Source organism: Dendropsophus ebraccatus, chromosome 12 (assembly GCF_027789765.1).
Source record: "Dendropsophus ebraccatus isolate aDenEbr1 chromosome 12, aDenEbr1.pat, whole genome shotgun sequence".
Taxonomy (NCBI): Eukaryota; Metazoa; Chordata; class Amphibia; order Anura; family Hylidae; genus Dendropsophus; species Dendropsophus ebraccatus.
Window position 1 is genome coordinate 70,442,298 of NC_091465.1, and position 25,283 is coordinate 70,467,580.

At 44.1% G+C, this 25,283-nt stretch overlaps 1 protein-coding gene across 8 annotated transcripts in view; it reads right to left on the minus strand.

Moving 5' to 3' along the window:
* FLT3LG (fms related receptor tyrosine kinase 3 ligand) overlaps positions 1-25,283 on the minus strand; it is a 149,446-nt gene that overhangs the window by 98,379 nt on the left and 25,784 nt on the right. The window contains exon 1 of one of the 8 annotated variants that reach the window (XM_069948821.1): positions 20,818-21,049. The exons of the other annotated variants lie outside the window; for them this stretch is intronic. The gene's annotated coding sequence lies outside the window, so the exon portion shown is untranslated. Of the gene's footprint in view, positions 1-20,817; positions 21,050-25,283 lie in introns of those variants that run through there. 8 annotated transcript variants of the gene reach the window in all.

Genomic DNA, 25,283 nt, shown 5'->3' on the forward strand with positions numbered 1-25,283 from the left:
GGCCCGACCGATATGCAAGAAAGAAGAGACCTATGAAAAACAGAGTAAGATCATGATAGAAAGACAGGAGGTAGAGAAAGCAGCAGATGAAGTGAAGAAAATCCCCAGACAAGAATTACTGAAACAAAAAGTGATAGATGAGAAAGATAATAGAATCAGGTTTATATCTAAATATGAGAAACACTCTAACATGATCAAAAGGTGTATACTTAAATACTGGCCAATGTTAACACATGACACTAAGTATGGAAATGTATTCAAAGAAAGACCTATGTTTGCATATAAAAAGGTAAGACCATTGGCAATGAAGTTGTAAGATCTGACATGGGGACAAATAGACCCAAACAAATGAAACTTATGCTGCGTTTACACGGAACGATAATCGCTTCGTGCAGCGAACGATCAAACGACGAACAAGAAATCGTTCATTTTGATCTTACAACATGTTCTAAAATCGTTGCTCGCAAAAAATTTCCAGATCGTTCCGTGTAAACACTCGTCACGAAAGTCGCCCGCAGCCCGGCCCTCTGCTCATCCGCAACCCGGCCCCCCGCTCATCCGCAGCCCCCTGCGCCGGCTTGATCGCCACCCCCGCCGCTAGCATACCTTACCAGCTCAGCGTAGCGGGTGTTCGAAATTCCCGGCTCCCCTCTTCAATGCATTGATTGGCTGAAGAGGTGAGCCGGGAATTTCAAACGGCTCCTATTCAGCCAATCAGTGCTCCTCTTCAGCACTGATTGGCTGAAGAGGAGCTGTTTGAAATTCCCGGCTCCCTTCTTCAGCCAATCAATGCACTGAAGAGGGGAGCCGGGAATTTCGAACACCAGCTACGCCGAGCAGGTAAGGTATACTCGCGGCGGGGGCAATCAGAGCGGCGGCAGGGGTGGCGATTGGAGCGGCAGGGGTGGCGATCGGAGCGGAGGTGGGGGTGACGATCGGGGTGGCGATCGGGGCGGTGCAGGGGGCTGCGGATGACCGTGGGGCCAGGCTGCGGATGAGCGGGGGGCCAGGCTGCGGGCGGGCGATCTTAAAACCATCGCAAAACGATTTTTCCATACGATATATCGTACCGTCTAAACACTGATCGTTATGAAAAAAAAATCGTTACTCCGACATCGTTATTCGTACGATCGGGCCAATTATCGTTTCGTGTAAACGCAGCATTAGATCATGCCGCATAGGCACGTTTCCATGTCTCTCATGTCAGAACTGCAGCAGCATTATCAAGGGAGACGTAGTGACACATCCCCAAAGTGGGAAGAGAATACCGGCTAAGGGTATGTACACATGCAGGAGTACTAATGTTGTGTATATGCTAAAATGTCCGTGTGGGCTCGTATATGTGGGTCAGACGACTAGAGAGGTCAGAGTGAGACTAAACGAGCATCGCTCCGCAATATGGTTATATGCCCAAAAAATAGCAAAAGAGAGAGAGGAAGAAAGAGTCAAAAGCGAAGCATCTGTAGCCAGGCACTTTAAAGAAAAGGGATACAAAGTGTATGATCTGAGATGGGTAGTGCCGGAACAGGTATTTGCTAATAGCGCAAGTGAGACAAAACGCAGACTACTCCAGAAGGAAACGTACTGGATTCATTGTTTAGAATCCTTAACTCCAAAAGGACTAAACCAAGTGTGTAACTTTTTGGTATTCCTGTAAATGTGGAGAATATGTTTAACATCGCATACAGGAGTGATTTTGTAACCTATATACTATTTTTAAATTAATATAATTATGAGAGTAAGATTATGCAGTATATATGGTTATTAAGAAAGACTTCTTGTACCTAACTATATGTTTATGTTTTTGTAGTGAGATGTTACTATGACTACCGTGTAGTATATAATGGTGGAGGGTGCACAGTCCTGTATACGCTTCAGAAAGGGTTAATCCCGAAACGTTGTGTGTTTCATCACTTCTGAGCCGTGGCGTGAAGACCGGCCTCGTGTCTACAACACTGTTGTGATTTGTTATAATTTCAAGATTTACTGCATTGTACTATGAACTTTTGAACAAGAGATTATTTGCAAAGTATCCTATGTCTGTCCTGCTTTATCTGGGACAGTGTTCACACAGTGTTGGGTATGGCACAGAGCTGCTTTAAGTAAAGTCTGTAAAGGCCATATTACTAGGCCCGATCACTAATATAAGCGAGCAGAAAGACAAATATATCAAGCACATGAGAGGAAAGACAAATATATCAAACACATGGGTCCTGGCTAGCCCCAGCCGCTCCATGCAGTCTCCTAGGTTTGCTGTCTGTCTCCTTCCCAGCACAATGTGCTTGGACAGGCTAGGCTGCTGCCTGGGACTTGTTCCCCTGATGAGGCCCTGACCTCCTGTGCTATAGGCACGAAGGTCCTGACACATCACAATGTTCTTTAGAGTGTAGAGCACAGAGATGGGGTCTCCCTTACTCACCAGAAAGTTGCCATCCTGCTCTTCCTCAGGGCTGGTGCTCGCTTCTGATACCACAGCCAGGTAATAAAACAGAAACAGAAACAACAAACTCCAACCTCTGCTGCTCTAGATGCAGTATACAGTACAGCCTGACAGCTCCTATAAGCCCATAATTTATTGTATTTTAACCCTCTTTAGACTGTGTCATTATTACTAGGAAACTGCACCACTCTATAGTATCAGAACAATTACCCAGCAGCCCCTGGTCACACAGTGATATAGAAGGTCACTGTTGGAGCACGCAATAGCATGCACACACACACACACACACAGCCTGCTGCAGCCTTAGCACACACACAGCTTGCTGCAGCCATACCGCACACCACACACACACACACTCGGCTTCCTGCGGCCATAGCACACATACACACAGCCTGCTGAAGCCATAGTGTGCACACACACACACACACAGCCTGCTGCACCTATAGCATACACAAACAGCCTGCTACAGTCATAGCACACACACAGCCTACTGCAGCCATAGCGCACACACACACACACACACACACACACACAGCCTGCTGCAGCCATAGCGCACACACACAGCTGCAGCCATAGAACACTGAAGAAAAACACACAATCTTCTCTCAGAGAGAAAACACCACACTGAGGACAGAGGTTACTGCTACACTACTTATGTCTTCTCCTCCTCTATATTACACAGGATATCTTCATATTACACTGCTACTCATATACAGTCATCCAGCATCCAGGAAGAGAACAGCACAGAACTCCCCCCACACAATGGACTCTTCCAGCTCAGAAACAAACTGCCAAATAGTGACCGACCACTTTTCCATGACCCCCCTAATGTAATAGTGCCAGTGTCTTATTAGAATGTTGCTCATAATATATATTCAAGAGCAAAACTTGTAAAATTCATATCAAATTCAATTCTACATTTTTTTAAGATTTTTTAAAGCTGGAGTCATAGAAACATAGAAACATAGAAGATTGTCGGCAGAAAAAGACCACTGGGTCCATCTAGTCTGCCCTTTTAGTACTTTCTTTCTTATTATCTTAGAATAGATATATGTCTATCCCAGGCGTGTATAAATTCTGTTATTGTAGATTTACCAACCACCTCTGCTGGAAGTTTGTTCAGGTATCTACTACTCTTTCAGTAAAATAATATTTTCTCACATTGCTTCTGATCTTTCCCCCAACTAACCGCTCACTGTGTCCTCTTGTTCTTGAGCTCAGTTTTTTACTAAAAACACTTCCCTCCTGAACCTTATTTAGTCCTTTAACATACTTAAAGGTTTCAATCATGTCCCCCCTTTCCCTTCTTTCCTCCAGACTATACAGATTCAAATCTTTAAGTCTTTCCTGATATGATTTATGCCTCACACCCTCCACCATTTTTGTAGCCCGTCTTTGGACCCGTTCTATTTTATCAATGTCCTTTTTTCGATGAGGTCTCCAGAACTGGACACAGTATTCCAGATGTGGCCTCACCAGAGCTCTATACAGCGGGATCACAATCTCCCGCTTCCTACTGGTTATACCTCTAGCTATACACCCCAGCATACGATTTGCTTTCCCCACCACCTGGTTGCACTGGTGACTCATTTTAAGGCTGTCTGATATCACTACCCCTAAATCCTTCTCTTCTGAAGTCTTTTCCAACACAGTACTGCCGATGTGATACTCGGATAGAGGATTCCTCCTCCCCAAGTGCATTATTTTACATTTGGAAACGTTGAACTTCAATTTCCACTGTTTGGACCACTTATCTAGCAAAGCTAAATCGTTTTCCATATTACTGACACCTCTAGGAATATCAACCCTGTTTCACACTTTTGTGTCGTCAGCAAACAGACAAACTTTACCTACCAACCCTTCTCCTATGTCACTTACAAACATATTAAAAAGAATAGGACCCAGAACAGACCCTTGTGGCCACCACTTGTAACCAGTCTCTACTCGGAATATACACCATTAACAACAACCCTCTGATATCTATCCTTCAGCCAACCACAAATCCACTGAACTATCCAGGGATTAAGTCCAATTTTCTCCAACTTCTCTATCAGCTCTTTATGGGGAACTGTATCAAAAGCTTTGCTGAAGTCCAGATAGGCGATATCCACAGCACCACCTTCATCCAGCACTTTTGTGGCATAATCAAAGAAATCAATGAGATTAGTCTGACATGATCGGCCCTCAGTAAAGCCATGCTGGTTTGGATCCATCAAATTGTTGATTCTTAGGTGATCCATTATCTTCTTTTTTAGAAGAGTTTCCATCATTTTCACTACTACAGATGTCAGGCTCACTGGCCTGTAGTTACTGGGCTCTCCTCTATTCCCCTTCTTGTGGATTGGTATAACATTGGCCGTTCTCCAATCATCCGGGACATCTCCTGTTAGCAGGGATTGGTTATACAGATCTGTCAGGGGGGCAGCAATTACAGATCTGAGTTCTTTAAGAACCCTGGGATGGATCCCATCTGGACCCATCGCCTTATTCAGCTTTAAACAGGCAAGTTCCTCTGCAACTTCAGCCTCTGAAAATACTGGAGCTGAACCCATATAGCTGGAGGCAATGCTGTGTCCAACCATCCTGTGATTGTGAAGGCCCCCTTCTGAAAACACTGAGCAGAAGTAACTATTCAAATAGTCAGCGACCGCCTTATCTCCATCAATAAACATATTCTCCCCATTACTTATTTTAGTAACGCTGCAGCCATTCTTCTTCTTCTGCCTGTCACTTATATATCTGAAGAAGGTTTTATTCCCTGCAGTAACAGATTTTGCCATTTCTTCTTCTTTTAAGGCTTTATCAGCATTTATAATCTGCTTTGCCTCCTTCTGTATAATTTTATACGTCTCTCTGTCAGCTTCATTCCCAGTCTCCTTATAAGTCCTATACGCTGCCGGAGTCAGTACATTTTTTTCCGACTCCGACTCCAGCCAAAACTATCTCCAACTCCGACTCCACAGCCCTGATTACTGCTGGAGATCTGGGGTACACTGACGAGAGCTGATCCTGTATTACTGATCCCCCTCAGCCTCCTATAGACAAATTAGCTCCATGTATGTGTCCTGATATAGCAGAGCTGCAGTGCTGATCATGGGGGACATCACAGCCTCTTCTATTCTGTAGGGGCTATAATGGGGCTGAGCTGCAGTGTAAATCATAGAAAGGGACAGAGCAGCAGAGTGAGCCTTAGAGCATCGCTCCTGTATCCTGATACATTATTACAGATGATGCACACAGTGGTGATGGGGGGGGATGTTGATTACTTCCTACCGATAGAGGTGGCGGTGTGCACACAGTGATGATGATGATGATGGGAGGATTAATTCCTACAGATATTAGTGGCGGTGTGCACACAGTGGTGGTGATGATGATGATGGGAGGATTAATTCCTTCAGATATCAGTGGCAGTGTGCACACAGTGATGATGGGAGGATTGCACACTGATGGGTGGGGTGCACACTGATGATGATGGGGGATGAAACAGGTAGTAGTATGATAATTCAGAGGCAGGAGGATAAAGGGGGTAGTAGTATGATGATGGAGGGGCAGGAGAATGAAGGGGGTAGTAGTTTCATGATCGAGAGGCAAGAGGATGAAGGGGGTAGTAGTATGATGATCGAGGGGCAGGAGGATGAAGGGGGTAGTAGTTTGATGATGGATGGGCAAGAGAATGAAGGAGGTAGTAATATGATGATGGAGGGGCAGAAGGATAAAGGAGGTAGTAGTATGATGGAGGAGCAAAGGGTTGATGGGGGAAGGCAGCTGCATCATATGGGCACAAACTACCAGTATATACAGTCAGTCAGTAGAGTGCTATCTTTGGGCCACAACCAGTATGCTGCTCTGAGGTGGGTCTGTAATATACTGGGGACCTGATACTGGGGTATGTAATATACTGGAAACCTGATACTGGGGTGTGTAATATACTTAGGGCCTGATACTGGGTTGTGTAATAAACTGTGAACATGATACTGGGGTTTGTAATATACTGGAAACCTGATACTGGGGTGTTTAATATACTGGGGACCTGATATTGGTGTGTGTAATGTACTGGGGACCTGATACTATGGTGTGTAATATACTGGGGACCTGACACTGGGGTGTGTAATATACTGGGGACCTGACACTGGGATGTGTAATATACTGGGGACCTGACACCGGGGTGTGTAATATACTAGGGACCTGACACCGGGGTGTGTAATATACTAGTGACCTGACACCAGGGTGTGTAATATACTGGGGACCTGACACTGGGGTGTGTAATATACTAGGGACGTGACACAGGGGTGTGTAATATACTGGGGACCTTACACTGGGGTGTGTAATATACTGGGGACCTGACACTGAAGTGTGTATTATACTGGGGACCCGACAGTGGAATGTGTAATATAATGGGGACCTGACACTGGGGTGTGTAATATACTGGGGACCTGACACTGGGGTGTGTAATATACTGAGGACCTGACACTGGGGTGTGTAATATACTGGGCACCTGACACCGGGGTGTGTAATATACTGGGTACCTGACACTGGGGTGTGTAATATACTGGGGACCTGATACTGGGGTGTGTAATATACTGGGGACCTGATACTGGGGTGTGTAATGCTCCTTTTGTGTTGTTCTGACTGTAAAATTGTAACTGGAAAAGTCTGAAAAAAAAACCACTGGTGACAAGCCACACCCGCAAACCACACCCACGATAGGCCACACCCCACCAAGACAACACCCACAATAAGCCACACCCTTGCTGCAAACGCTTAAGTGTGCAGAGTGACTTAAAAATGACTGGCAGAGTATAGAGCCAATAGCTGCTTGCTCTGTGAGTCCACTGTACTTAACTATAGGGGGGGCCTATAGGAGCCCTTATGGTAAATACATAGGTACAGGAGCAGACTACCTTCTGCTTAACCCCTTATGTACTGCAGTGTGTAAGTGTGTGACACAAACCTCACTTACATGCTGCAACACAAAAAAGGGTTAATAAGCAGAAGACAAGTAGCTCTCTGCCTCACTGCTCTGATAACCCCTGACCTCTGCAGGAGCTCTGGAAAACAGAGGTCAGGGGTTATCAGAGCAGTGATGCAGAGATCTCATCTTCTGCTTTATTGCGTTGCAGCATGTAAGCGAACACTGGGTCACTTACACACTGCAGTACATAAGGGGTTAAGCAGAAGGACACAAGATGGTTTTAATCTTCCCTGTGCATCCTCCGGCCTTTCTCCAGCACAGGCCCCACAGCAGCTGCCTGGCCTGCCTCTATGGTAGCTACTAGAGATGAGCGAATAGTGAAATATTCGATAATTCGAAATTCGATTTGAATAGCTCCCGATATTCATATAGTTGAACTAATATCAAATCCCATTATAATCTATGGGAGAAAAATACTTGGGACCTGGAAATCAATATTCGACCACAAGGAGGTCACCAAGTGCACAATGAAACCTCAGGAAATGATGCCAACACCTCTGGAATGCATATGGGACAGCAGGGGAAGCATGCCTGGCTGCATCTAACACTAGTGATAAGCAAACATCCCAATTTTCGGTTCGGATCCCGAACACAAACAACAACAAAAAAATGATCATAATTGGTTCTGGTTCACCGAACATTCACAAACAAATTACAAATGTAAAGTAGAAGCGTACGTTTCAGTCTAGCAGTACGCACTTCTGTACGTATCAGGTGCAGTATAAAAAACGTAATAACGAAAATTAACGATAACTACAAATCTGTAGTAGCAAGATAACAGGTATTATCCCGCACTCACAGTATACAGCCGTATACCAGATATATAATTGTTTTATACAATAATAAAATGAAAGAGCCATTTAACGCCTTTACAGGATGCAGACTGCGCAAATCAGTAGTAGCAAGATAACAGGTATTATCCCGCAATCACAGTATACAGCCGTATACACTATCAGTAGATGTCTGAACACACTGCCTGTCTCACAACAGCTTCTAAATATATGGTTTTTATACTTTTAGCCCTAACAAGGGCTTTTGGGGGTCCCTTCCTACCTAACTTAACCTAAAAGCTCTCTCTCCCTGGTATACAGTCTGTCCCTCTCTAGCTTCAACCAGCAACTGACATGAATCTGAAATCCCCTGAATAGCATAGTATTCGAACGAATACTATTCGCTTATCACTAGTAGTTACGCCTCTGTGTGGAAGTATTATAATCAGGGGGCATGGTAGCCTAGGCATAATACATATATGTATATATATATGCTGGTTTGTATTTCCTGAAAAAAGCTGAACTTTTGCACCAGGGTCTGTGGTCCCTTTCTTAGGCCTCTGCTTCAGGATGAGCATGTAGCGTCTATAAAGAAATCGTCACTGCATTTAGGGACTGTCACTTCTGATGTACTGTACATTACCTGAACGGAAGAGAAGTCTCACTATAAATACTTGGGCCGTGACAGATAATAGTAAATCACTGCACATACCGGGGGACTGACAGACCGAAGAGAATTCAATTTTCCCGGAGCCATGATAGAGATAGGTATCAGTGTATAGTGTGATTACTATCATCTGTCAGTGCTCCTCGTGTCTATATTTATGGTCAGGCTACTCCACTCTGCTATATTACAGCAAAAGAAGTGGGAATATATGTCTATATATCTGTGAGTGTGTATATATATATATATATATATATATATATATACATATATATATAGCGGTGCTTTGGATTACGAGCATAATTCATTCTGGGTCTATGTTTGTAATATCCAAATCCGCTTTTTAATCAAAGGAAATTTGTTCCAATTGGTTCCACACCCCAATGAATAACAAGTAAAACAAATGAAAGAAATATTTAGAAAGCTGGATATGTCATATTATAAGTTACTGTACAGTATAGCAATCAGCAGGTGGAGTATAATGTATAGTAACTGCATATACCTGAAAAACAGCAGCAGTTTATAGATACAGAATGGAGCTGCAGATTCCCAAAATGCAGTAGCGTAGTACAACAGGCTAGAACGGAAAAAGCAGGGCTGCTGTCAGACTCACATGACAGCAGTGGCGAAGGGTGTGTGTGTGTGTTCAGCATGGACCAATCAGGAAGTGAGAATCACAGAGCTGTGCAGGAGGACAGTGACAGAAACTTTTCTATAGTGTGAATGGCTGAGTGTAAGTGCAGGCACAGTATAGCAGCAGTGTGTATAGCTGAGTGTGAGTGCAGGCACATTACAGCAGAAATGGAGAGGATGGGAAACACAAGGGCTGACAGAGGCTGCAGGGAGCATGAAGGAATGAGCAGGACATGTGGGCACATACATGCAGCACTCTCTGTCCGTGGAGAGAGGGGTTACAGCTATGGAGAGATTACCTCCACAGTCCTGTCCCCTGATGTAAGCCCCAGCCTGAAGTGGATCTGCTATGATTTGGAAGGTGAGGGGGACTTCCTGGGTCAGAGTAAAGAATGAAAGGTGGAATCTGATTGGTTGCTAGGGGTGACTGAGCCAGTTTCACTTTACACCATGTTTGATAAATCTCCCCTTTTGTGTCCATATTGTTGTTTTAGACAGCACACTATGTAGCACTGTATTATGAGGACACTGCACGTGGCACTGATTTTGGGGAGACTTATAGGTGGCTCCTATTAACAAGGGCACCATGTGTGGGACTTTTTTAGGGGGGGGACGAATTATGACAGCAATGCATCAATGGCTTATGAGTGCACAATTTTTTGAGACCATTATGTGTGGATCTAAGTAATAAGGGAAACTGTGTGTGACTTATTTTGGGGGGAACTTATATATATATATATATATATATATATATATATATAGTTCTACCACTGTATTAGTGTTATCAGCCTAATTCTGGTGCCATTTATATGGTTAGGGTGTGTTCACACCTACAGGATCTGCAGCAGATCTGCAGCAGATTTGATGCTGTGTTCAGTTATTTAAATGAAATCTGCTGCAGAAAATCAGCTGCAGATCCTGTAGGTTTGAACGCACCATTAATGAGCTTAGGTCTGGTACTGTATTTAGGTAATATGTCTAATCTTGGTACTTGTGTTACTGTACTAAGCTAGCTCTGATACTGTATGCATACAGTGTGTGTGTGTGTGTGTGTGTGTTTGTGTGTGTGTTTTATAAGCCTATTTTAGGCACTGTATTTATGAACTCTACTTGGTTCTGATTCTGTATGTATGTACTATGCTTAGTTCTGGTACTGTATGTATATTAGAACATATTAGGACACATCCGCAGACGAATCTAACCTGTTTATATGTTCATAATTGGGCGGTTTGGATCACTGGGGGCAGGACTACCACCCCTAGAGCACCAATCCGAGCCCACCTCTCCTAATGCATATCGATGGAGTGGGCCAGACCAGTACTCTAGGGCCGTAGTCCCGCCCCCCAGTGCTCCAAACTGCCCAATCAGCCTGTGGATATAACTACTGAATACACAGAAATGGTGCAGAGGATGAAGATAAGAAACTTACCTTCCTCCTCATCACCCTGTGCACAAAAGGGACCTATCAGCAGGTTAGATTTGTCTAACCTGCTGATAGTTTCCCATTATTTTGTATTCGGTACTGTATTTACATACTATGCTAGTTTTGCCATTGTATTTATGTAGCGCTCTTAGTTCTGGTAATCTTGGTGTTGGCATTGTATCTATGTGTTAATCCTGATCTAATAGGTTTGAAAAGCTGGGAGATTTAATGTGGTGTGTTGGGCACAGAAAACTGAGCTGCTCCTGCCCATGGATTGTACCTGGCATGTCTTTCTAATCCTGGAAAACCCCTATGCTGTGTTAGTTGGTATCTCCCTTTTTTGTACACATGATATGATTTATAATAATAGCTGCTTATAATAGGTGCTTATCCTGGGGCTGGGGCCACTTTACTCTGGACTAGCACTAAAGCCAAAAACTTTACATTGTTCACTGACTCCTATCATGGTGCCCCCTTGGCTTTCAGGCACACATGGTGCTCCCTGGCTGAGGGAAGTAGATTAAGTTCAGAATATTCATAAGCTATTTGATCAGCATTTTGGCACGAGTAACCATATTAATAAAGCCTTTGCCCTATCTGACATTTATTATCATGGCAGCTAAATATTTAGAGCCAGTGATACAAGTATTGCAAAATCCCCTTCCAGCTAGTTATACTCCACAGTCTACCTAATAGGTCAACTACAGCATTGAAGGAGCACCCTGCAGAAATAAAAAAAAATAGTGCTAGGAACTGCCCATTGCAGCTGCAAATCCTCATAGAAAACCTCTCCTGCTCTGAACAGTTCCTGACATGGACAGAGGTGGCAGCAGAGAGCACTGTGTCAGACTGAAAAGAATATACCACTTCCTGCAGGACATACAGCAGCTGATAAGTACTGGAAGACTGGAGATTCGGGTTCGGGTCATTTATAATTGGCTACATGGCAATCAAAACTGGAGCGTAGGGATGGTCCGAACCGAGTTCGGACGGGGTTCGTACGAACCCAAACCATCTGCAATGATTCCCGCTGTCTGCCCGCTCCGTGCAGCGGGCGGATCCAGCGGGAGAAACGCTTGGAAAACTGGGAAGCCATAGCCATAGACTGTATCCCAGCTTTCCAGGCGGTCCTCCCGCTGGATACGCCCGCTGCACGGAGCGGGTAGACAGCGGGAATCCGATGCCGAGCGTTCGGGTTCAGCCGAACCCGAACCTCGGTGGGTTCGGACCATCCCTACTGGAGCATATAGCTTGTAAAATGAATGGGGTTTTCCACCCCAAATTGACTGTGGATCCTGTGGTTAACTCATCAGTCACTGATTGGTGAGGTGCTGGCACCCGTACCTATCAAAGGCTATAGAGAGTGCAAAATTTGCGGTGAGCACGTTGCAATCCACAAAAACATCCTCAAAACCATCAGTATTACGGATCCGTTTTTTATTACATCACCAAGCTCCTCCTGCCAGAAATATCCTGCCTGATAGAAATGACTGTAAAATGGCCCCTAGATGATCATGTGACCTTTTTCACCCATTCACTCACAGGACACGGAATCCACCGTTTTTGCTCAGTGTGAATGGTACCTTAAGTCGCCTGTGGCTAACGGTACAGAATATCGAAGTGGATTTTGCAGCGTGAAATTCTCTGCAATACGGTACGTGTGAAAAACAAAAAAAGCCAAAAAAGCCTCTTTCTGTACACAAAAATCTGTTTCCCAGCCTTCCCCCTTCACTTATTATTTGTGCATTATCAGGCAAAGCTGTGTTCATTGCAGAGGAGCAAAGTGAAGACGGGTATGCTGAGTCCATGGAAATCTATAGAGGGAGATGGGCCGAGAGGGATAAGTGAGCAGGAAGAGGAGACAAACAGCCCTGCAGTTTGGAGACTGTCTGGGCACATAAATCCTGGACTCACAGGTCAGATAGGTCACTGTTTATAGAAACTTGATGAGAGAAGATTGCAGAAGGATGTGCTGTGCAGGGCTGCCTTTTCTCCTCTCCATGCTCACTCCCCCCCCTCAGCTCCTCCCCCTCCATACAGCATAATGGACACAAAAAATCCTGCTTCTTCTGAAGTGAGGGGGGAGGTAGGAGTACAACTTTTTGAGTACAGAAGGAAACTCTTTTGCTTAATAAAACCTATTACAGAGTTTCTTAAAATCGCTTGTTCTATTAATACTATTTCTGAAAATTGACATTTAAATGATAGTTACACTTTAAGCCTCTAGCTGTGTACATCAAATTTTGTATATTTACTTATTTATCCGCAGCCAGTCCTGCTGCGGATAAATCGACGCCCTCTGCACACTTGGTATGCAAATCACTGCTCCACTGGCAAAAATTGTTTACCTATTTATTTTTGTTTTCACGCTGTCATTTTGGGGAGTTACTTCAGGGTTAATATGTAATTTTTATTAATATTCTTAAGGTTAGTTTTGAGCTGGAGGGTAAGGGGTTATTTAGTACTTTTTTTATTCATTCAAACCTCTTAAAGCGACTCTGTACCCACAACCTGACCCCCCCAAAACCACTTGTACCTCCAGATAGCTGCTTTTAATCCAAGATCAGTCCTGGGGTCCGTTTGGCAGGTGATGCAGTTATTGTCCAAAAAAACTACTTTTAAACTTGCAGCCTGTCCCTCCTCATTAGGAATGCTCCAGGCAGGTTGTCTCCTATTCATCTCCTGTGTCAGTACGGCACATGGGCTGGATCGTTAAGGCACCTGTGCAGTGTTCACTGCAGAGGAATAGGAAAAATAGTGCCAGTGGCATTCCTAATGATGAGGAGGGTGGGGAGGAGGGACGGAGGGGCGGTGCAAAGTTAGGGTACAGACACTCTAAGCCATGGCCGTTTGGTTGTTTTTAGGACAATAACTGCATCACCTGCCAAACGGACCCCAGGACAGATCTTGGATTAAAAGCAGCTATCCGAAGGTACAAGTGGTTTAGGGGGGGCAGATTGTGGGTACAGAGTCGCTTTAAGAAATACCTATTTTATACATCTACAGTAATTCTAGCAAGGTGTCTAGGATTTTAAACACAGAACGATTATCGTCCGTATTCGCCTACTCCCGGCTGGCTCACATGTTCACTGACAGTGGTTGTCTTTTGCACTCCTGTTCTCTCTGCTGCCAGCACGGCTCATGAGAATGGCTGCATTCACTTGAACGGTTCCTAAAATTGTCTGTGGTCGCAGATCCGCGACCACGGACAATTTTACGGGACGTGTGAATGCAGCCTTTCTTTGCTACTTTAAAGAGATAAAAATCTGCCTGGTCCTGATCTTGTCGGCTCCATTACTGACTTGCTAATTGTTTGTTATCTTGGGTACAGTTTGTCACTGTGAGATACAGGCGGAGATAAATATTATCACTGGTATTGTTTCAGTTCGGCTAGTTACACCTGGCAGGCTTCACAGAAACTCCACCACTTTTTGTGCAGACAGATTTTAAAGGGGATTTCCCCTCATAGAAAGCTATCCCCACCCGCTTGATGATTGTGGGAGGTCTGTCTGCTGGAGCCCCCTGTGATCTTAAGAACTGACACCCCAGAAGCTTCTGTTAGAATGGAGCGACGTCACAGTTTCATTGATTCTCTATAGGAGTTACAGAGACAGCAGGGCAGCTGCATCTCCCACTGAGTATAAATGAAGCATCAGCAAACATGGGCCGCCTGCAGCTCCGAAGACTCAGGGCCCTCTTTTCATGACTGTGTAGGAGATCAAGTCTGTAGCCTGTAAACAGAGGGGAACTTTCCAAAATAGGAAAAATCCTTTAAGGCTATGTTCCCACTAGGTAAAAATGACGACCATTTTTCTTGGACGGCCTTTATTTAATGGCAAATAATGGATTGATTTTATAACTACAGCCATTATTTACTGTTAAAGGGGTTATTCAGCGAAAATCTTTTTCTTTCAAATAAACTGATCTCAGAAGGTTATATAGATTTGTAATATACTTCTATTAAAAAACCTCAAGTCTTCCCATACTTAATAGCTGCTGTATGTCATGCAGAAAATGTTTTATTTTCAGTCTGACACAGTGCTCTCTGCTGACATCTCTGGCCGAGACAGGAACTCTGTCTCAGTTTTCTATAAATCCCCATAGAAAACCTCTCCTGCTCTGGACAGTTAAGAAGTTAAGAAGAGAGCACTGTGTCAGACGAAAATAAAAAAACATCTTCTGCATGACATACAGCAGCTGATAAGTATGGAAAGACTTGAGATTTTTTAATAGAAGTAAATTACAAATCTATATAACTTTCTGATATCAGTGGATTTGAAAGAAAAAGATTTTCGCTGGACAACCCCTTAACCCCTTAACAACCGCGGGCGTATATTTACGTCCTGCGGTAGGTAAGGGAGTTCAGAGCGGGGCCGTGCGGCGACCCTGCTCTGAACCGCCGCGGTCACAGGTACCGCATGTAGCCCGATACCGCGGCTGATCGCCATGCAGCTGTCAAAGATTACCTTCAGGAGCCTTTCCCTGATGTCTAGTGGGGTGGATCGCTCCTCCGGGACAGCGATCCGTACATCCTTTGCCGTCGGTCTGCGCCGTAATGGCGCTGATCCCTGCTCTGCATTCGGTTGCTTCCGGCGGCAGCAGCCGGAAGCAATCGAGTGCCTATCTCATTGATCTATGCTGTATATCTATACAGCATAGATCGTAATGAGAGATCAGTGCACTTATACCAGAAGTCCCCCAGGGGGAATAACCCTAATCCCAGGGGGAATAACCCTAACCCCAGGGGGGCTTCTAGCATAAGTGTAAAAAAGTGTTGTTATTAATAAAAAGCCCCCTCCCCTAATAAAAGTTTGAATCACCCCCCTTTCCCTTATGTTATAAATAAAAATAAATAAACATGTTTGGTATCGCCGCGTGCGTAATCGCCCAAACTATTAACTAATCACATTCCTGATTTTGCACGGTAAACGGCGTAAGCGCAAAAAAAAACAAAGTGGAAAATTGCGCATTTTCGGTTGCATCAAATCCAGAAAGATTGTAATAAAAAGAGATCAAAAAGTAACATATGCACAATCAAGTTAACCATAGAAAGAACACATCATGGTGCAAAAAATGACACCTCACACAGCCCCATAGACCAAAGGATAAAAGCGCTATAAGCCTGGGAATGGAGCGATTTTAAGGAACATATATTTGTTAACAATGGTTTGAATTTTTTACAAGCCATCAGATACAATAAAAGTTATACATGTTATATATCATTGTAATTGTAACGACTTGACGGACATATATAACAAGTCAGTTTTACCCCATTGAAGAAAAAAAAAAAAGCATTTTGTTTATTTGGGGGGGTATTTGTTTTTACGCCATTTGACCAAATGGCGTAAAAACAAATACCCCCCAAATAAACAAAATGCTTTTTTTTTTTTTTCAATTTCAACACACATTTATTTTTTTCCTCCTTTTGCAGTGTACTTTATGAAAAAATTCAGCCTGTCACTGCAAAGTACAATTAGTGGCGCAAAAAATAAGGGCTCATGTGGGTTTCTAGGTGAAAAATTGCAAGTGCTATGGCCTTTTAAGCACAAGGAGGAAAAAACAGAAACGCAAAAAATGAAATTGGCCCGGTGCTTAAGGGGTTAAAGGAGATGCCCAGAGCCTAAAATTTTCTTTTAAAAGACCCGGGGAGGAGGAGACTGCACCCAACTACATGCACCCACCTCCCTAGCATCAGCTTTGGGGTCTGCTGTCAACCCCTCCGGTTCCCTCTTCCAAGCGGTCTTATGCATAATACTGGTCTGTTTGTCAGAAAAAGTGTTTATGTGTATTCTCTCTTGTATAAAACCTTGACGAACAAGGAGAAGATCCATCTTTATATAGGTGACTAACATGACTATATTTTCTGTCTCTTATCGGTTCTCTTGAATCTGTGCCACCTGGACATTTCTGGAGGTTGGATGCTGTACTAGCACTTGGAGGATGGGTTCACCCGTGGGTTTTTTTTTTTACAAACACCTGACAAATAATGTTTGAGTATGTGAGGTCTTACAAGTGAAGGGAGCGGTGCCAATAATAATCCCATTTATATAGGGCAGGGTGGAGCTTGTCAGAGATTCTCGGGAAGCAAGAAAACGATGTTACATAAGAGCTGGGGGGGGGGGGTTACAGCGACAGCTAAATCGTGTTTTCCTTGGGAAATAAAAAGTTAGTAGTTTATTATATAGGAAGGTTTAGTATGGTCAAGCGTACCAGTATTCTCTATGGGGAAGGGGAAGCCGCAGCCAGAGTGCTCTGGCTATGTCTTCACTCTCCGAGGACAAAGGGGTCTGGCGCTGATTTTCCATCACATCTGACCACTGTCTCCACAGTCATCATCTGCCGGCAGTTGGTCAGAATATGCCTTATACCAACGGCTGAACCTGCTGTGAGCATCGGCTACAGCCAACAAAAATATAAGGTGACAGGGTCTGGGCCCCCAGCAATTGTTAGATAGGAAAAACACTTGGCTCCACGTGCCTCCTTCCTTCTCTCACTGCAGGAGACAGTCTCCATTGTAATTCTATGTGCTTAGTGTGACGTCTGCCTTAAAGGGGGAATTTGTTTGTTTTTGAATTTTATTATTTGCTTCTACTTCCAAACACAGATAAAACAGCCTAACAACATACTGCCAAGTATATACCGAAAGAGAAGTCATAAAGTGAAAGGAAAGGGGGGGGGGGTCATCTCTATGGGGGGGATTTATCAAACATGATGTAGTGAAAGTGAAACTGTCTCAGTTGCCCCTAGCAACCAATCAGATTCCACCTTTCATTCCTCACCGACTTTTTAGAAAATGAAAGGTGGAATCTGATTGGTTGCTAGGGGCAACTGAGCCAGTTTCACTTTACACCATGCTTGATAAATCTCCTCCTATGTTAACGAAAATATTGTTTCACGCTTTACTCCTTTTATAAATATGTAATCAGTAACAAAGGCTGCGTACACAATGCATTGCTGACTGCTGTATGAGGTATATGTGTACAGTGTATACACCGCGTGCAGTACTGCAATACAGTGGCATCCATCACCCTAAGGTACCATTCAGAGAAGACATATAGCACTCACATTAGGTTGTGATTGCCTTCTGCTTAGTCCATATGCAAACACTTTGACAGGTGAATGAGGGCACGTGGACTGCCTGAGTGGGTATTTGCTGTGTGTGTGTCAACAACAAATACCAAGAAAATCAACGACTAGTTAGGTGAGTATTTTTTTTTATTATTATTTTATTTTAACCGAGTCTGCCTCTTTGTAGAAAAGACCTGTCTCAATTGACAAACCCTTTAAGTATACGCTATTAACCTTTCCCAGGAAATACAGTAAACATAGTGCACAAACTGCTCAAATAGTAGTGCCACTCACCGATCAAAAGAGCGATCTTATCTTTATTGGTGCAACACAAGTGCAGAGAATACACAGGAAGGAAGACGCACACAGGCAAGTCACTGGCTACAGGGGTTTCGGAACAAAAAGACCATTGTAAGTAAATACAATTACTAACTATAAGGCTGCAATCAGACGTTCCGTGTTCTGCATGGAACACGGACGTGCAATGCCTGTAACGGACTCTCCCCCGCCCGGTCAGAATCTGTGATAAGATGCTGGGAGCAGGGGGAACAGATATGCGCTGTAATGACAGAGCCGTGTACCTGATTCATTACAGCGCGGCGCACATCTGTACAGTCCAGGGAAGCCACACATTTCTCTTTTTAGTAATACTTATGTACAGAATGTAATTTCATGTTAAAATTGTAGCAATTTAAAAAAAAGTCCATTTGTTTAAAAAAAAGATACAAGACTGAGGAGCTTATGTCTTCCGTAGTACTGTATTTGTATGTGAAGCCCTGGTGGCTCAGGATGCTTGGTGTGGTAGTAGTATTTGTATGTGAAGCCCTGGTGGCTCAGGATGCTTGGTGTGGTAGTAGTATTTGTATGTGAAGCCCTGGTGGCTCAGGATGCTTGGGGTAGTAGTATAGTAGCTTATCCTTACTGGCTTCTCCTTCTTCTCCTGCAGACAGACCTAGTGAAACTTCCCCAAAAAAAGTAGGAAGGTTCTTAGATCTTTTCTCTCTAGTATCAGAGAGACTTCCTCTCCAACACTGCAGTGGAGGTGCTGGCAGCGAGCAGTCACCCAGGGCGTGCGGACTAGATGTGGGTGACAAACCGAGAAATCTACGAGACTGAGGAAATCCAATGGTGTCATCCCAGCTCCATTGACTGGGTTACTAAGTAACAGCCCAAACATATTCAGCTCCAGTGAAGGTTTACAGGAATAGTGACAATGTGGCATTGTATGGCACAGGGCTAAAGCTGGCACAAGCTAACCCATAGCTAACACTGGTACAGACCTGACACTACCACAGGGCAAAGTACATAGAAGGACTGGCACACATAGGGCAAACACAGGCTCTGGGCCAAGGCTCAGGTCTAAAGACATCCAAACAACTCTTAGCATTTTTTCACTGAAAAACATTATAACTGGTGATAAAAAAGGACTTGGCCCCATGTCTCATTGCCAGGGGCATCTGTTCTATCAATATCACATAACAACCGCTCTATCAAATGACTGGCTACTGCTTCAGCATTCTTGTGTCCTATAAGGAGAGATGTCTCACCTCGGCCAAACATCTAATATTACAGTAAGTAAACCGACCACAATTTACCAACAGGCACTCACCTCCTGCACCCATTACAATTCATGGACGGTTCTTTACCAGACTGGTGCAACAGGTTAGAGAATCAGAACAGGTCTTCCAGAAGCGAGGAAGATGGATGACAGCGGAGGGGGGAAGATAAGGCCCAAAAGGAGAAGATCAGAAAGGAAAGTACAAGGGCAAAGAAGGTCATCAGCCCCATGGGCTCCGCAGAATGTATCTAACTTGTAAGAGATTCCAGAGTGGCCATATTACTAGCACGGCAGCTGTAAGAACTACAAACATTCTACTATCTATCTATCTATATTTCTATCTATCTATCTATCTATCTATCTATCTATCTATCTATCTATCTCCTATCTATCTCCTATCTATCTATCTCCTATCTATCTATCTATCTATCTATCTAGCTATTATCTATCTATCTATATTTCTATCTATCTATCTATCTATATATTATCTATCTATCTATCTATCTATCTATCTATCTATATTTCTATCTATCTATCTATCTATCTATATTTCTATCCATCTATCTCCTATCTATCTATCTATCTATCTATCTATCTATCTATCTATCTCCTATCTATCTATCTATATATTATCTATCTAGCTATCTAGCTATCTAGCTATTATCTATCTATCTATCTATCTATCTCCTATCTATCTATCTATCTATCTATCTATCTATCTAGCTATTATCTATCTATCTATCTATCTATATTTCTATCTATCTATCTATCTCCTATCTATCTATCTATCTATCTATATTTCTATCTATCTATCTATCTATCTTTCTATCTATCTATCTCCTATCTATCTATCTATCTATCTATCTCCTATCTATCTATCTATCTATCTATCTCCTATCTATCTATCTAGCTATTATCTATCTATCTATCTCCTATCTATCTATCTATCTATCTATCTATAATCTATCTATCTAGCTATTATCTATCTATCTATCTATCTATCTCCTATCTATCTATCTAGCTATTATCTATCTATCTATATTTCTATCTATCTATCTATCTATCTATCTATCTATCTATCTCCTATCTATCTCCTATCTATCTATCTATCTATCTATCTATCTATCTCCTATCTATCTATCTATCTATCTCCTATCTCTCTCTCTCTCTCTCTCTCTCTCTCTCTCTCTCTCTCTCTCAGTGAGGTAATAGTAATACCCTATACCCTCCGCACATATTACATGTCAGTATCAGTATATCTCGGTATCTCCCCCTCCTGCCGCACTTACCCCTATAATACCGTGTCTGCGCTCTGATCACTGGTCACACGCTGCGGTCCTTGCTGCTGTACATCGCTCACGGCCGCCCCGGGTAGCTGTCAGCGTCGCGTTAATATCCCCAGTGTTATCTGAATGAATACACCCACGAGCCCATTGATCCTGTGGAAATCCCCTTTGCGTCTTTTTCCAGGTGTACTTGCGCTCCGCAGTCCTGCACTGATTTCCTTCTCTGCGCTTATTAGAAATGGCGAGAATGAAAGTGAAAGAAGAGTGTGAGCTCTTCCCCCAGCTGTCACTGACTGACAATACGGCTGTTCTCTCCCCAGGCACTCACATACATGTCAGGCTGTACAGCTGTATATTCCCATGGGAGAATCCTTAGCCTGGAAACCCCCAGCTATAGAGGGAATCCCCCCAATAAGGAGACTACCATAGTGATAGGGTTAATGAGTAGTGGATTGTCTACTGAGGGAATGCTCAGGATCTGCAGGGTTGTACCTGATTGAGAACTATCTGACTACTGTTACCCCCAGGAATCATGAGGATGGGGGTCCGATGTCTCTTCCCGCCCTATGGCGCACGGCGCTGTACTTAGCTATGATCCCCAGTGTACAGAATACCATGACCCGCAGGGGACAAGGGACCCCTGATCTCATGGCTGGTGGGTCCTGGCAGTGTCCTGTTACCTGTGTCCCAGCTGCTGGGCTGTAAAGGTGTTATGTGGCTGAGGATTCTCCGTGTAGGTGTTGGAGCCTTTCTGAAGGCCCTATTACACAAAACGATCATCGGCAATACTGTCCGTTCCGGCCGATAATCGTTTGGTGTAATAGCTCGTGCTGAAATACAACGCACAATGTCCGCTGATTGTTGTCTTTCAGCATGTTGAATTAAAATGATAATGATAGTAATGGTCTCCTGGTGGTCCCCCTCTCTATCCGCAGACCATGGCTATTTTCTATGGGCCACCGGGATGATCTAAAGATCATTTCGGCGGCCCCTCTCGCAGCTCCCCGCGGCAGAGGAGAATGAGTAACAAGCAATTGCTGGCTTAAAGGGGTACTCCGGGCAAAATGTATTTTTAAATATGTTATTACATAAAGTTATACAAATATCTAATATACACTTATTATGGGAAATGCACATATAGTGCCATTTCCCTCAATTCAGGAGATCAGGCAGGCTTTACTTCCTCAAAAAAAATGTGACGTCACGTCTCAAGTGTAGTGTAGAAGTATTGAAGGGAAGAGACGTCTATCCTCCCTCCCTGAGCTGGTCCCTCCTCCCTGTGTCCCACCCCCTGCCCAATCCGATTACACTTGCTGAAGTGGGGTGAGCGCTCCTTATCTGACACTCACCCCAACCAGCCACCTGTCTCCCCCCTACCCGGTCCCATGCAGGAGCACCCGGCGGGGTGAGTGCTTCTGCACCGCCCCTCCCAACTTGCTGCCCCTGATCTAAGCCTGCTGACCGGCTGCCTGGTCCTGTGCACCCGCCCTCCCATGAGCGCTCGTGCACCTCCTCCGCTGCCCGTCGACCAGCACCATGCAGAGCTTGTCCACGGGCAGCCGGCTTACATCAGGGGCGGCATTCATGAGCGCTCACCCGCCGGGACGGGGCGCGGGTGAGTGCTCTGCCGTCCGGTCCCGGCGGGGGGAGCGCTCATTGACCTTCTAACTTGCTGCTCTAAGCCAGCCACCCCATCCCCAGCGTCCAGTCATTTGCTAGATGTTGAGGTGTGACGCCAGATCTATGGTGGTTGGCCAAAATACAGCCTGGCCCAGTGATGTTATGTTGTGACGCCAGTGCCGGTTGGGCACACAGGTATGGTGGCACACCTGCTTTTATTTTAAAGGGCCGGTTGTACCTTGTTCCCCTGTGGACAGTGTCCTGCCGGGCTGCTATGGGGTCCCTTGGGATGTGATCACGATGGGCCGGAGTGGTGCAGTGACCCTCCTGGACTATCGGAACTGCCACCCACAGAAAGGGGAAATGTCCCAAGGATGTGGTGTACACTGTGTTGGTGTGAGGCAAAGAATCACAGAGTCTGTTTATCATAAATAATCTAATTCTTACTTGGAAAGTACTTGTGTGCGGCAAGTTATACAGCTTTCCCTTGACAGGGTATGATACACTTGATAGTTCCCTTGATAAAGCACTTGATAAGACACTTGATAGCACAGTAACCAGATCTGTGATAGGAATACAGCGAGGAGTACAGTCGTACTGACTGAGTAGAGTGTTGAGAGATACAAAGAATCAGAGTAGCAGAGAGGAGGATGTCGTGAGAGTCCCAAACCAATTAGTACTGTGCTCTGCCGGGATGTTGGAGGATGAGGTAGAAGAATGCTTAGAAGAAGAACAGAATACTTGTGCCCGTGTATTGACCTTTGGGTCTTCACACCACCTAATACCCACCAGTGTTGGGGGACCCGTCCTATGAGGGTGACACAAAACCCCAGACCTTGTTAACTGGGATGAGCGGAATGCTGAGGATTTCCTGCTGTCAACCGCACTGTAAAATAGAGTTCCAAGACTCTTAGCAACTTTGCTCTATCCGGATCAGTTCCTAGCTTACTGCTGTCTGTGGATACTGTCCTGCTCTGTGACTCTCCTAGTCCACGTCGTGGGTTGTGGTTGTTTCTGACTTGTTCTCTCCTGTAAGGGCTTAACACTGCATAGTGTTGTGTAGAGTAAGCTGAGGAGAAACTGTGAGCGGTGTCTTGGTTGCTTCCTACCCATACAGGGACCTGACTCAGGGTCCTATTACACTGAGCGATTTTTAACGATAGATCGCAAACGAGATTGTTTATGGTTAACCTGAAATCGTTCACCATATTACACAGAACGATAATCATTAGTTACGATCGTTACTGCGATCGTTTCTATGATTGTTTATTCCTTCTGATCCCAGAAAAACAATGAACAATGTGCAATTACACTGAACGCTTAGTGAACAAATGCAGAACTTGAGCGAACGAATGTGGAATTACAGCGAACGATTAGCGAACGATTAACGATAATTTTAGGTTCAGATCTATATCAACGATCAACAACATACAAACGATTTTTCGATCGTTGCCTGCAATTACACAGAACGATTATCGTTTAAATTCGAACGATTTAACGATTTTTCGCACAATAATCGTCCCGTGTAATAGGGCCCTAAGGCTGAACTACTCTTCCTGTCTCCCACGTGACTGCCTTCCTCAGCGTATCTAAGATGCGCTGTGAGTGGGTGAAGAGTGCAGTAGAAGAAGTAAAGAGAGCGATGATAGGATAGAAGATAAGATTCCCACAGGTTCACAGATCCATGTGACACACAAATAAACAATAACCCTTTACATACTTCAGCCGTGCAGCATCTGTGTAAATACATCTACACAGACATCTAGTGGCGAAACTTTATCACTACTTATCACCACTTGTGTACAATAAGTACAGGATTTTACAAAAGGGTATAACTAATAGCAACACCTGTGGTGGGACACCGCATATTTATACACTTTTCTGTCAGTATTACTGCTCTTAAAGGGATGATAAAGGAACTGTCACTAAATTCCGAGCATTCATACAAATAACTGTATCTCTGCGACCTGAGTGTCCTCTGAGGTCCAGGACATACTACAACTGAGCAGACTGCCATTAACCAAATTTGTACATATCTACTGGGGGATATCAGGGGGAGCCCGGCACAAAGCCCTCCGTGACCCCGACCCTCAGCTGTGCTACACTAATCCACTCATTCTCCTTGTGGGCACTACACCAGCTGATTAATATTCTTTTCTAAAAGGGATATATAGCTTAGATGAGCTATCCCGACAATCAGCTGTTTGGCGCTGCACTAAACAATGATCGGCGTTTGTCCTTGTCCATGTATAACTGCAGCTCAGGACCCTCTCTAGTGAATAGAAGCTGAGCTCCAGTTGCACATCGCCAGCGATACATAATGGATGGAGACAAACTCCATTCACTGTGTAGTGCTGCACTGATCAGTTCCTGATGAGCGACAGATTCACTTTAAAACCCCTTTAAATAGAGACATGTTGTAAATTTTGATCTTTTGGGGTCGATCAACCGATCAATACAATGAGCCAGGAGAAGCATTCTCTGCTAGCTATGTGCCATGTGACCAAGACAGCCTTCCGGTGTAAGTCTATGGGACTGTCTCAGTCACATGCAGAGAGCAAGAAGAGAAGCTCTCAGCCGATCGCTTCTCTCCCTGCACTTTCTAGATCCAATCAATCAACTATAACCTACTGCTTTGATTTGATCTTGGTTTGCATACTGTTGGTTTTCATAGACTGTAGTTGCACTAACATAGTATATTTGTTATACAGCATAGGATTTTGTTTATTATTTTTACTTGTGTTTTTAATGTCAAAACCACTTATCATAGTGGTCGGTAGATTAGTGCTAGAATGATCCTAGGAAAGCAATCTATAATTAAAAAAATTGACCTTCTTGATATTCACCAT